At 53.8% G+C, this 12,031-nt stretch overlaps 1 pseudogene; it reads right to left on the bottom strand.

Moving 5' to 3' along the window:
- Positions 1-7,905: 7,905 nt before the first annotated feature.
- Positions 7,906-9,682, bottom strand: LOC125942858 (uncharacterized; annotated as a pseudogene).
- Between the last annotated feature and the right edge of the window lie 2,349 nt (positions 9,683-12,031).

Raw genomic sequence — 12,031 nt, 5'->3', positions numbered from 1 at the left:
GTCCGAGGTTGTGCACGTGCTTCGTATGAAGCCATACTTTTCCTCATGACATCAACTTTGCACCATCACTGCACTTCCTTCGGAGCTTGGTGCCGGGACGATACTTTTTTTTTCAAAGGGGGGGGGGGGGCAAATGCCAGATCCTATAAGGTTGCCGTGGGTATGTATGTGCCCAGCCATGAAAACGACGCTGAAGTAGCGCGCCGGTAGATAAACAAAGACTACAACGACGTTGCGTTGGCTGTTTATACAAAGTGCTTTTATACGTTCTGTACGGCGGCTTTCACGTCTCATACTAGGTAGTGACAACATTGCTTTGATCTCTGTGCATTTCCATACGACGTGTGTCATGTCTGCGTGTTCGTGCGTGCCGAGCTTGCAGCTCGCTTCTGGGTATTGTGCGGAATTTACTCATTAAGTGTACTGTTACGGCTCGAGGTGGCGTTTGGGCCAAGAATCCACCAAGCCCATCGGTGTGTACATCCGGTAGTAGAAATAAGAAACTGATTTAATTTACATTATGTACACTGGCTCCAGGTACGGAAGCCCACTCCATCAGGAGCACATTCAACGTCTTAGTTTGTATCAGATCTCGTCAACCCCCCTTTCTGCACCACCGGTCTCCGCTTTTAATCCCTTCGTCTTCCCTAGGAGACTCGACTGGGGAATCTGCTGACCTTGGTGCGGCCAATCAGAGGAGCTGTCGTGTTCACCCAACTCCTCCTCTACCGTTGTATCCTCGCGCTCGCCTTTTGCTGCCACTGCGTGGTCTTCTGGGAAACCGAGATCGTTGTCGCTCCCACGGTAGCAATTCCTGGAAGTTGGTCTCTCGCCTCAATCCGGTTAACTCGTCATGGCTGGTGTCGGGCACGGTCGCCGTTTGGGCGACACTGATGAAAGGCGCTGCCTCGTGGCAACATCCAAAGGTGCGCACTCCCGATTCGGGACGCTTGTCATCTTTCACCGTCGGTGTCGACCACTGTCGCCGTCTGGGCGACGCTGATGAAAGGGGCTGCCTCGTGGTGAACTTTCAAGGTATACTCTGGACCAGTTTGAGACGTAACAGTACTCGGTTTCTGAAGGTTCTGGTTTGCAACCTTCTTCAATCTGTTTCTTGAGATCTGTCTAGTTGTTTGTTCGGTTGTGAGTATGCTTCTCTTTGTTTCTTTAAATGTGTGTCAGTATGTCGGGGTACGTGACAAGTCTGTCCCTGTCGTCTTGTATCGCTACTTCGTCGTCGTCGCCTCCGCCGCAGTCCTCGCACCTCCGCAGGGGGTGCGATGTGTCGGCCGTCAGTGTCACCGCCCCGCTGGGTTAGTTCTCACGCGGCTCGGTGGGCCTTCTCGAGTTCTCGTTGAGGTTGGGATGGGTGCTCGGGTCTTCTGTGGTTACTTCCTCCGTGTGTGCCAGGATCCATTTGAGGTATTTGGGAGTGATTTTGCCGTTCTTGAAGTCTACTGCTCTGCGGTTCAAGAATTTGACCGCCTCAGTGGAGACCCAGCCCTTTGTGAAGTTCCTAATGGCCGTCTTGGAGTCGCTGATTATTGTTCTGTCCTATTTCCGACCGTTGATTACTGCCAATTCGATTGTCGATTATCGCCATTCGATTGCCGATTGCGAATGCCAGAGCCCGCCGTCACGGTCTTTCCTTTCGTCAGTACGAAGGCAGTACGAAGGGATACATGCAGTATATACATACAGGCAGTACGAAGGGTACGAAGGGTCAGTACGCCGGCAGTACGAAGGGATACATTTGACAGGGGCGTCGTAACCTTTCTGAGCGAACGGCAAAGGTGGGCACTAATAACTGAAACTGCGGCACCAGTGTCAACGAGAGCCAGTGCAGCGACGCCATCCACATGCACATCAAGAACATTAGTCGGAGAAGGGAGAGGCCTTGGTCTGTTCGTGGGGGACGCAGTTCTTGCCTCTGGAACTCCGGCGATTGGTTTTCCCGTTCAGGCGTAGAAGGACGACGACTCATCGGCGAAAGCGAGTGGCATCGAGTCGATGGCAAACGGCGGTCAACAAGAGGGCGGTGGTCGGAGTAGGAAGACATCGGGACAGGGGTCTGAGACGCGGAGGATGACGGGTATGGGGAGACGTATGGTTCGGTGTCGAAGCTGCGGCGGTAGGATGGTGCACGGCGACGGCAAAATCGTGCAATATGGCCAGGTAGACCACACGCAAAACATACGGGCCGGTTGTCAGGAGTGCGCCATTGTCCACTGCTGTGTGGGTACCGCGGCTGAACGAACTGAGGAGCTGGACGCAGTGGCATGGCTGATGGGCATGGCGCAAAGGCCTGAGGTGGTGGCCGCGCGAGAGCTTCGGCGTAGCTGAGAGGCGCAGTCACCTCGGGAAAAGCAACGGGAGTCGGCACCGGCGGAGTCTCGCGGGCAGAAGGGAGAGCTGCGCAAACTTTCTCGTGGATGACCTGGCGAATGTTGGCCGGCAAAGGCGAGGGTGGTGGCGTGGTTGAGGACAGCAGCGAAAGCTGACGAGCGACCTCAGCACGGACGAACTCCTTTATCTGGCCAAGCAGGGAGTCCACCTCAGGAGCCGCGGTCATGCTCGCGAGGGTTGCGTCGGACACAGATGGGCGCCGCGTGAGAAGACGCTCTCTCCGGAGCTCGTCGAAACTCTGGCAAAGCTCAATGACATGAGAAACAGCGCCTGGGTTTTTGGACAGTAGCATATGAAAGGCATCGTCGGAAATGCCCTTCATGATGTGGCGTACCTTGTCCGCCTCCGCCATCGTCGGGTTGACACGCCGGCAGAGGTCGACGATGTCCTCGATCGGCTTCGTAGGCGTTGTTCAGCGCGAAGTTTGCGCACGCCAGGGCGGCCGAAAACGTCATGCTGGTTTTGAAGGTAGCCCATGTGCGGAGATCGGCTTCGTGGTTTTTGAACCAGAGCTTGGCGACGCCCGATAAATAGAATATCGCGTTGGCTAGCTTCAAGGGATCGTCCCATTTGTTGGTGTTGCTGGCGCGTTCGTATGATTCCAGCCAATCTTCAACGTCTTTCTCATCGGTGCCTCTGAAGATGTCAGGATCCCGCTGACGCTGGGCACCGGCACATACGATGACTGGAGTAACCGGTGGGGATGTCGGGCTGGGGTCGTCGGGCATGGCGGACGACAGAGTTCGGGTGCGTAATTCCAGGTTGGGGGAAAACGGCAGCACCTCCACCAGAATCTAATATGAATACAGGACAAGAGAACCACAGGCAGCGTGTCTCAACCAGAGCAGCTCAGGCAATCTCGAACTCGCGCCTCCCGGAGGACTGGCGATGCGGCTGCAGCGCCGGTCATTCCTCTTCACTACAGTACTCACTGTTGCGACTATAATATCGGTGTAATTACAATACATGACCGGTACCAAGTGCGCATGCGCAATCTATTGCAACGAAGGACAGTGTCATTGAGGATTTTCCCTGGCCGTTGCTTATGTACAGTCTCTAGCAAAAGTTTGTGGACGAAAGGTGCCACGATTTTATTATATTTTTTCGCAGCCGGGGCATTCCGGCTGAAATCAAGAGCGCAAGCCTACGTGCGCGTATTGGACCAATACAACGTATTAAGCCAATTCAGGGCAACGGAGCTACGCTTGAAAATATTAAAAATTTTTGCTGATGCCATAGTCTCCAAACTTTTGCTCGTGACTGTACAAAAAGTAAACAAGGTTCTTCAATGACAAAGATTTATCAATATATTTGTGCTGAACTTGTTCTTTTCATGGCCTTTACGTTTTTCACATCAGCTGTATTCACTGCTTTGCTGGTTTCGAACTGATATGGCTCTAAAGTTCGTGCGATATTTTCTTTACTTATTAAATAGCATTGATATCAGTTATTTCTGCCACAATTTTTTGGGACATACGAATATAATCTTTTATGAAAAATACATATTTTACTTGACAGTGGGTGGCATTCAGTAATTCGTTTGCAGCATCTAATATACAATGACATTGGCAATGGCAATGCAGTTAATGATTCATGTATTTGATTCTATGAGGAGGAGGCCGCGCTGCAACGTGAGCCCCCCCCCCCCTCCCCCCTCTCCGAACAACATTTCTGGCTATGCCACTGTGCACTGAAGCAGGTCTTTGAACACTTACCAGTTACAGATTATTTTCTGCATTTACTGCCGTCGCTGACCAATGATCAGAAAATGTGTTTGACTGAAATGTACCAAATTTTCTTTACAAAGTCACTAATTGACTTTGTTCACAGGAACCTCCCTGAGAAAACTGACGTCAGTCCGAGCATTTGTTGACGGGATTTTACTCTTTGCGGCGTCGGCCATTTCGTCACGGCGCGGTTTCGCCAAGGTCACCGAAAATATAGCCACCTAAGGCTTTCGCCTTAGAGAGAGAGAGAGAGAATAACTTTATTGAGAATGCCTGCAGAGTCGATTAGGCTCCCTCCACGCAGGGAGGACGAGCTTTCACCGCGACGCGGCCACTACGTCAGTCTCGTGCGTTATGCTCCTCGAGGTCTTGCTCCCTCACTACTTCCGCGGGTCCGAGAGGGCCGCCGCCCCCTTCCTGGGGGTGCCGCCCCCTTCTCCTCGGTTTCGCTCAGTCGCTGCCTTTCTAGAGCTGCCTAGACCTGCTGGACGGCCTTGAGTTGTGTCTCTTGATCGTAGATCCTCGTTGCAGCCTCTAGCTGCGGCGGGATCGTCGTCTTCTCACTGGCTTCTCTCGGATTTACACCACACTCCCAAAGGATGTGAGCCACGGTAGCTCTCTCCTTCGCACACAGTCTACACACGTCACTCGTGTACACACTCGGACACACGTGCTTAGCTAGCACCGGGGTGAGCAGGGACCCTGTCTGTAATTGTCTGTATAACACTGCCTCCTTCCGGGTCAGACCGAGTGCCGCCTTATATGCCTTGCGCATAGTGGCGTCTATCTTGTTACGTTCACTCGGCCTCCAGTTGTGCAAGGCGGCGACGTACGTTATGTGGCTAACTGCGAAGGAGTGAACGAGCCTAGTCAGGCTCTCCTCCTTCATCGCCGCTCTTCTGTTGGACACCCTCTTGATGAGTCTCATTGCCGCGGCCGCTTTGCCCGCGAGCTTGTTCACCGTTTCACCGTTGACTCGATTTCGCTCGATGAGCAGCGCGAGCACTCGAATCTTCTCGACTTCCGGTATTACTTGTCCTCCCGCCGTCTTGATCGTGATCTTGGGATGCTCGTACTTGAATTCCATATTCTTTCTTTTCCTGCCCGCTCCTTTCGGTGGAATCACCAGCAGCTCTGACTTGGCCGGAGAGCAGACGAGTCCAGACCCGTCCAGCTGCTCCTCGATGGCGTTGACCGCTTCTTGCAGCGTTGTCTCGATGTGTCCGTCGCTTCCTCCCGGTACCCATAGCGTAACGTCGTCGGCGTAGATGGTGTGCCGGACTCCCGTTACTCTTTCTAGCTGGTTGCCCACCCCGATCATCACGAGGTTGAAGAGTAACGGGGAGATCACCCGAGCCTGCGGGGTTCCGACGCTGCCCAGCTTCTTCTCTTCGAGCTGCAGGTCTCCCGCGCAGATTTCGGTGGTCCGTTCCGTCAGGAAGTCTTTGATGTACTCGTATGTCTTTCTGCCCATGTTTAGCCTGGATACTTGGGCCAGGATAGCCGAGTGCCTCACTGCAGTCCTGGAGTGCCTCACTTGGGCGCTCTGCAGGTCCAGCCCAAGTATGGCTCTGTTGTCCTTGGTGGCCGTCATATCGTCGATGATCTCGTTCTTAAGTAAGATCATGGCGTCTTGCGTCCCGAGCTTGTTACGAAACCCTATGATGGAATTCGGGTAAAGCTCCGATTCTTCCAGGTAACGCTGCCACCTGTTCATGAGAACGTGCTCGAGGACCTTTCCCACGCACGAAGTGAGCGAGATCGGCCTGAGGTTCTCTATGTTTGGTGGTCTGCCAGGCTTGGGGATGAGCATCGTCTTGGCTGCTTTCTATTGCTTGGGTAGCCTTCCATCTTGCCAGCACTTGTAGAATTTCGTGAGCGTTTCGATGGCCGCTTCGTTGAGGTTCTTGAGCGCTCTGTTGGTCACTCGGTCGGGACCCGCGGCGGACCTGCCATTGAGATCCTGCAGAGCAGCTCTGACTTCCCATGCCTCGATGTCTCAATCTAGCGTCTCGTTCTCGTTGCCTTGGTAGTCCGTGTGTCTTTCCGCGGGGGTGGTCGGTAGTAGAGCACTGCACGGGCTCGGGCTTACCCGAAAGCCCGGGCCCGGCCCGGCCCACGGGCCGGGCCGGGCCGGGTAGAGCAGTTTTTTCACGGGCTCGGGCCGGGCTCGGGCACGGTGTCTGCTTTTTGACCCGGGCCCGGGCCGGGCTCGGGTTTTTTGACGCGGGCCCGGGCCGGGCTCGGGCTTTCTGCGAGTTATTCTGGGGATTCTCAACTCTGAAAAACATGTATTTTTCGGTCTCGGGCCGGGTTCGGGCCGGTTTCGAACCGGGCTCGGGCCGGGCTCGGGCTTAAGGTAAAGGGGTGGCGGGCCGGGCCGGGCGGGTAACGTAGATTATTTCCGGGCCCGGGCCGGGCCCGGGTCTCGCCATAAAAGTTTTGATCGGGCTCGGGCGGGCCGCCCAATGTAAAAACGGGCCCGGGCCGGGCCCGGGCCGGGCCGGGCCGCAAAAATCGGCCCGTGCAGTGCTCTAGTCGGTAGGTACTTGGCGTCCAAGTTCCGCTTGATCTCGTCCTCTCCGTGTTCGCAGATTGCCTTGTGTAGGATCCTGGCCAGGTTGTTGTGTTGGTGGCCCTTGGTCTTTGTTTCGTCGAGGAGGTGCCGCAGCATGTTCCACATCTTGCCCTTGTGTAACTGTCCGTCGGCTTCATTGGAGGCCTCGTTCCATTGTTGGGTGCATAGCACCTTGCAGTGAGCCTCGATCTGCCTGCTGAGCTCGGCGATATTCTTCCTTAGACTTCAGTTCGTTCGTTGCTTCTGCCTCCTCGCCTTTATGGACTGCTTGACTTCTATCAGGTGGGCGAGCCGACTGTCCATCTTGTCTATCCGTTCGTCCGTTTCCAGCTCTTTGGTGGCTCTTTCCGTCGTCTCAACGACGTTAGCCGCCCAATCTTCGATGTCCATAATGTCCAGTTGCACCGCGGGTAGTGCCGTTCGAAAGGCGTCCCAATCCGTAATGCGACGCTTCCTTATGCCGGGGTTGCCTTGGCCTTCGAGCGGTACGACGACCTCCACGATGTAGTGATTGCTGCCCAGCTCTTGTCCCGTGTTTCTCCATTCCGCTTCTCTCGCTCTCCCTTCGGTTTTGACGAAGGTAAGGTCCGGAGTGGTGTCTCTCGTAACCGATGTACCGATCCTGGTGGGAAAGACCGGATCCGTGATTAGGTTCAGTCCCACGTCGGTGGCATCTTGCATCAGCTCTCTTCCCTTGACCGTCGTTCTTTGGTAGCCCCAGCCTTGGTTCGGAGCGTTAGTCTCCGCACACTAGGAGCATATTGCTCCCCGCGACTCTACTCGCCTTGTGAAGTAGTGCCTTGAACTTCTGTTGTACGTGAGACGGATTGCTGTAGACGTTCACCAGGAAAGTGCTCTCCTTCCTCTTCTTGCCCGTAATTACTTCCACCGTGCAGTGTTCGATGGCGCTTCTGCCGATCAGTTCGTGTTCCATGAAGGTGATCCCTTTCCTAACGAAGGTGCAGACTCCTCTGCCCTTGCCCTTGGACGTGTCCCTTTCGCTCGGCGGGCTGTCGTGCGACCGGTAGCCCGGGAGTCTCGGTGTCTCTTCGCTGTGTGTTTCTTGTACCATTATTACGTCAGGTTTCCTCGTTTGTTGCTGCAAGTGTTGCAGCAGCACCGCTCTCTTGCCGGTAAAGCTGTTGCAATTCCAGTGCCAGACCAAGAGGTCTCTCACTGGCGGTGTGGTTACTGCTATGCGTGCTGTCCCGGCCATGATTGCTGCAGTTTAGCGATGATCTGTGCTTCCATACTTTGCATTTGTGCCTGTATGTGCGCCTGTAGCTGTGTTTGCATCTGCGCTATCATGTTCTGGATCGTGCTCTGAATGTTGGTTGTCATCTGCTGAACCGTTGCTCGAGCGCGGTGAGGCGTTCGTTGGTTACCTTGCTGGTCGCCTCAAGATGGTCGAGTCTGTCGCCCTGTTTTTCGATTCTCTCCGTCATCTTTCGTTCTTTGGCGCCCTCTATGGATCTCCTCTTGGAGCCGGTCCTGCCGCTATCGTGGCTCTCGGGTCCACCTCGACCTCTGGTTCGTCCTCGGTCATCTGTTGTTTCCTCTGTTGTGCGGGCGTCGGCTGCTGTAGCTGCTGTTGCTGCATCGCAATCAATGTCGTTAGCTTCTCGTTGATTTCCTTGATGGTTGCGTCCTGTTCGGCGATTCTCCGCTTTAGCTTCTCGTTCTCGTCTCTCAAGGATTTCTCCACCCCGTTCGCTTCTTGGATCTTCTTCGCGGCGTTTTGCGCCGGTGGTTGTCTCTTCTCTGCCATGTTTGCCTTGACTTCGTCGGCCCAGGAGCCTCTCTCCCTCGACTGCGACGGTCTGCGGCGACTGGCGCTCCTGCCTATTTGCTGTCGTCCCTTTGCGGCTGCTGTCGCGCTTCTTGATTCCCCGCGGGGTCTCTCGGCAGGCGACGCTCGTCGCGGCGGAGAGCTTTCCGGGTCCGGTTGTTGCTGCATGGCTTCCATCTTGCGTTCCCATTGCCGCTTCTTGACCACGTACGGCATCTTGTACTCGTTTTTGCATTCCCTCTCGCCCGTTGGGTGCTGTCCCCCGCATAGCTTGCACTTGGGCTTGCATTCGCGTTCGTGACCCTCTCTGGGGTTCGCGATTCCGCAGCCGAAGCACACTTTGGCGTTGGTATTCGGGCATACGTCTCTTCTATGGCCGACCCTGCCGCATTGCTTGCACACGTCAAAGTGCTTGCGGTAAAGCGCGCACTTGACCAATATCGAGCCATACTTGACGTAGTTCGGTACTTTCTGTCCAGCGAAAAGTACTATCACCGTGGTTGTATTGCCGATTCTGTGCGCCTCCACCGCTAGGAGGTTGTAGGGGTTCACGATGTTCTCGGCTAACTCCTCCGGGGTATCGTCTACTGCTATACCTCGGATGACTCCCTTGACCGTGCCGTCCGGCGCCGTTCGGTAGGCGTTGATTTCGTATGTCTTACTTCCTATGTTAAGGGCTTTGACCTTAGAGTACAGCGTGGCGCGCCTCTCGTCCGGGGTGCTGACCACGATGATGTTTTGCTACGCGTTTGTGCAGATGGTGTCTGCTTTGGCTTCTTCCTTCGTTACTCGAGCCGCCGTCCTGACGACCGACATGATAATTGAAGCCTCCGTTTTCACTACGTTGAGACCGCCACGTGGTCTCATGACTAACTTGGTGTCTTCTTTTGGCATATCTATCGGCATCCTCGCCGCTTTCGTTACCGAAACTGCAACTCTCTTAGCAAAGCTGGCCCTGGTCTTGGGTCTAGACTGGCGAGTAATGGTGGCGGACTCACCATTTTCCTTGCCGGCCATGATCTGCTTGATGCGCTTGCCGGAGGCCGACCAGCCTTCGACTTCTTCCGGTGTAATGTCCTCTCCGTGAACTTCGATGCACGTGCGCCCGCTGAAACTGCCGATGCTCAGCGTTCACGCCATGTTGTCTTCCATCGACGTGACCACTTCCATTTCGGACGCCATCATGGTCGTACTCGTCGCCGGGTTAGGCCTAGCGGCCGGGCCCGTCACGACCGGTGGGCGTACTCGTGGTAGGCCTACGTTAGGCTTAGCGAAAAGTCCGCACCGCACCAGAGAAGAGTCCTCGTAAATCGAGAAAATCACGTACCGCTTGGTCTAAACTGGTACCGGTCGATGCCCCGCACCTTCGCACACACTTTGGTACCAATTATATCGCGGTAACTGTAAATTAACGCTGCGTTGATTGGCATAATAGCAGGAGTCGATGTGAAGCGCGTCCGCTCCCGTCGACAACCGCGCGTTCTATCTCGCCTTAGAAAAACGGAAATTCTGTGGCAGTGAACATAACTCGACCAGGCACCTGCACGCGAATGCGCAAATGGACTCGTAAACCGAGGCCAACCGAGATTAAGGGCGTCAATCATGCGACTGCATATCCTGAAACATGCGCCCATCGCCACTATTTAGAAAGCTTACATTATTCTTTTAGAATCAGTTTTCAAAACTGAAGCGACAAAGGGGCATTTTTGCTTTTTGAAGACGCCCGGTGAAGCCGCACGACAATTCGATCGGACAATAAGTTGGATGAGGAAAACATAGACGCAAGGAGGGGGTGGAGGCCGCTCTTTCGAGATTCTGCACCCGCTTTCTCGAAGCGGGGTTGAGCCTCTAAACGCCTATCAATACCAGCCAAAATGCTGATCCACAATAGACTAGCTGGCCGGTCGTCTTATACGCGTGGCGGTTATCAGATCAGCCCTTCCTGATTCGCGCTCGTCCATGCTCGACGGTGAAAGCTGTTGGTGTGGTCTTTTTTTTTCTTTTATTGCGATAGCAATTATATGGACACTTCGACCGGAGTTCTGCCGTCGGCGTCGCCGTCGTCGTCGCCGTCGCCGTGATGTTCCGTATAGATTCCAAGGGCGATAAAATCATCGCCGCGCGCCGTATGCGCCAGCGAAAGCGCGCGGGGGACGCGCGCTATCACGGAGGGCGAACTCCCCCGCGCGCTATCACAGAGAGCGAACGCACGGTGGAAAGCAAACGCGACCGTCGCGCGAAAGGCCGTAGGGGTTTGGGAGGGAGGCGAGGCGGCGCTGTGCTCTGGCACCAAAGGCGTATCTTGCCACTGAATCTCCCACGCGAAAGCAAGAAACGGGAAGAGGGGGAGAGGAGGGGCAGCTTCTCCTCTGCCAACAATTTCTCCTCTGCCCTTTGCCCGGCGGTGCCGGTCGCCCGCACTGTCTCTTATCTCCACACGGCTCTGACCTTTGTATGTGCTGTGCATTCGCCGCTCAGTTTCCGTTGAAGCGATAGACCGCGCGAACCTGCGCTTGCTGCCAGCGTTTTCACAGTCGATGGCTGTGGTCATTCAGTGTGATCTATTCATGTTTGCTTGTGCGCGCTGACACCACGATTGTTAATTCAGTTAGTAAGCCAATGTGTCCAAGTTTATTCAGCCGATAAAACTACTATCCCTACTCCGAATAGCTCCCTACTAATTTGCTATCGCAATCGATGCTTCGCCTTTCGGGCGAAACTGCGACATTTTTTTTCTTTTATTGTTAAAACATGTATTCTGTTATCGTCTAGTACACTTCGTGTGTCATCGCGAGAATTTCGAATCTTAAAGGTCCGTACGTCACGTGGTGTAAAAGATGTGAACTAAAGGCGATGTCCGGAAGTGCTGGGGTTGCGACCTTTGGTGTTACTGAAGGCAACGTTAATTGAGACGCAGTTAATTAAGAAAAGAATTAATTAGGGCACCCGAGCCCACGTTCTTTGGTGGGAATAGAACCGCGACCTTCTGGAGTTATTTAAGGCGAAGTTAATTAATGCACTCCACCGTACCTAATAAATGTGCCTTTGGTATTAAGGCACATTTATTCAAAATAGTTAATTAAGGCACTCGAACCCAGGACCTTTGGTGTTAATTGGGGAGTTCATTAGGCACACTTAATGTAATGTTAATTAAGGCACTCGAACCCACGACGTGTGGGAAAAAACAATAGGAAGTAACGGCTCGTTAAAGGTGGTCAAAAATAACACGGAGTCCCCCACTACGGCGCGCCTCATAACCATATCGTGGTTTTGGCACATAAAACGCCAGAATTTCATTGAATTTTCTATTAATTAAGAACACATTCAAATGAGAATGTCAAGCAATTTCATGAATGGCTCGTGAGCGCAAACGCTTTCGCATTCATTCTCTTTAGCACATGCTAAGTGACTGTCAACTTTTTGAACAATTATGCAACAAACATCAACTGGGGATTACTTTTCAAGAGGCAGTTACAAAAGACGTGTTTTTAGCTTGCTACAGCCATCTTTTCTTTGCTTTCTAATCTATGG

This window comes from Dermacentor silvarum, chromosome 2, assembly GCF_013339745.2.
Source record: "Dermacentor silvarum isolate Dsil-2018 chromosome 2, BIME_Dsil_1.4, whole genome shotgun sequence".
Classification (NCBI taxonomy): Eukaryota; Metazoa; Arthropoda; class Arachnida; order Ixodida; family Ixodidae; genus Dermacentor; species Dermacentor silvarum.
Note: the sequence above shows the minus strand (reverse complement) of the source record. Positions and strands in the feature narration are given on the sequence as shown.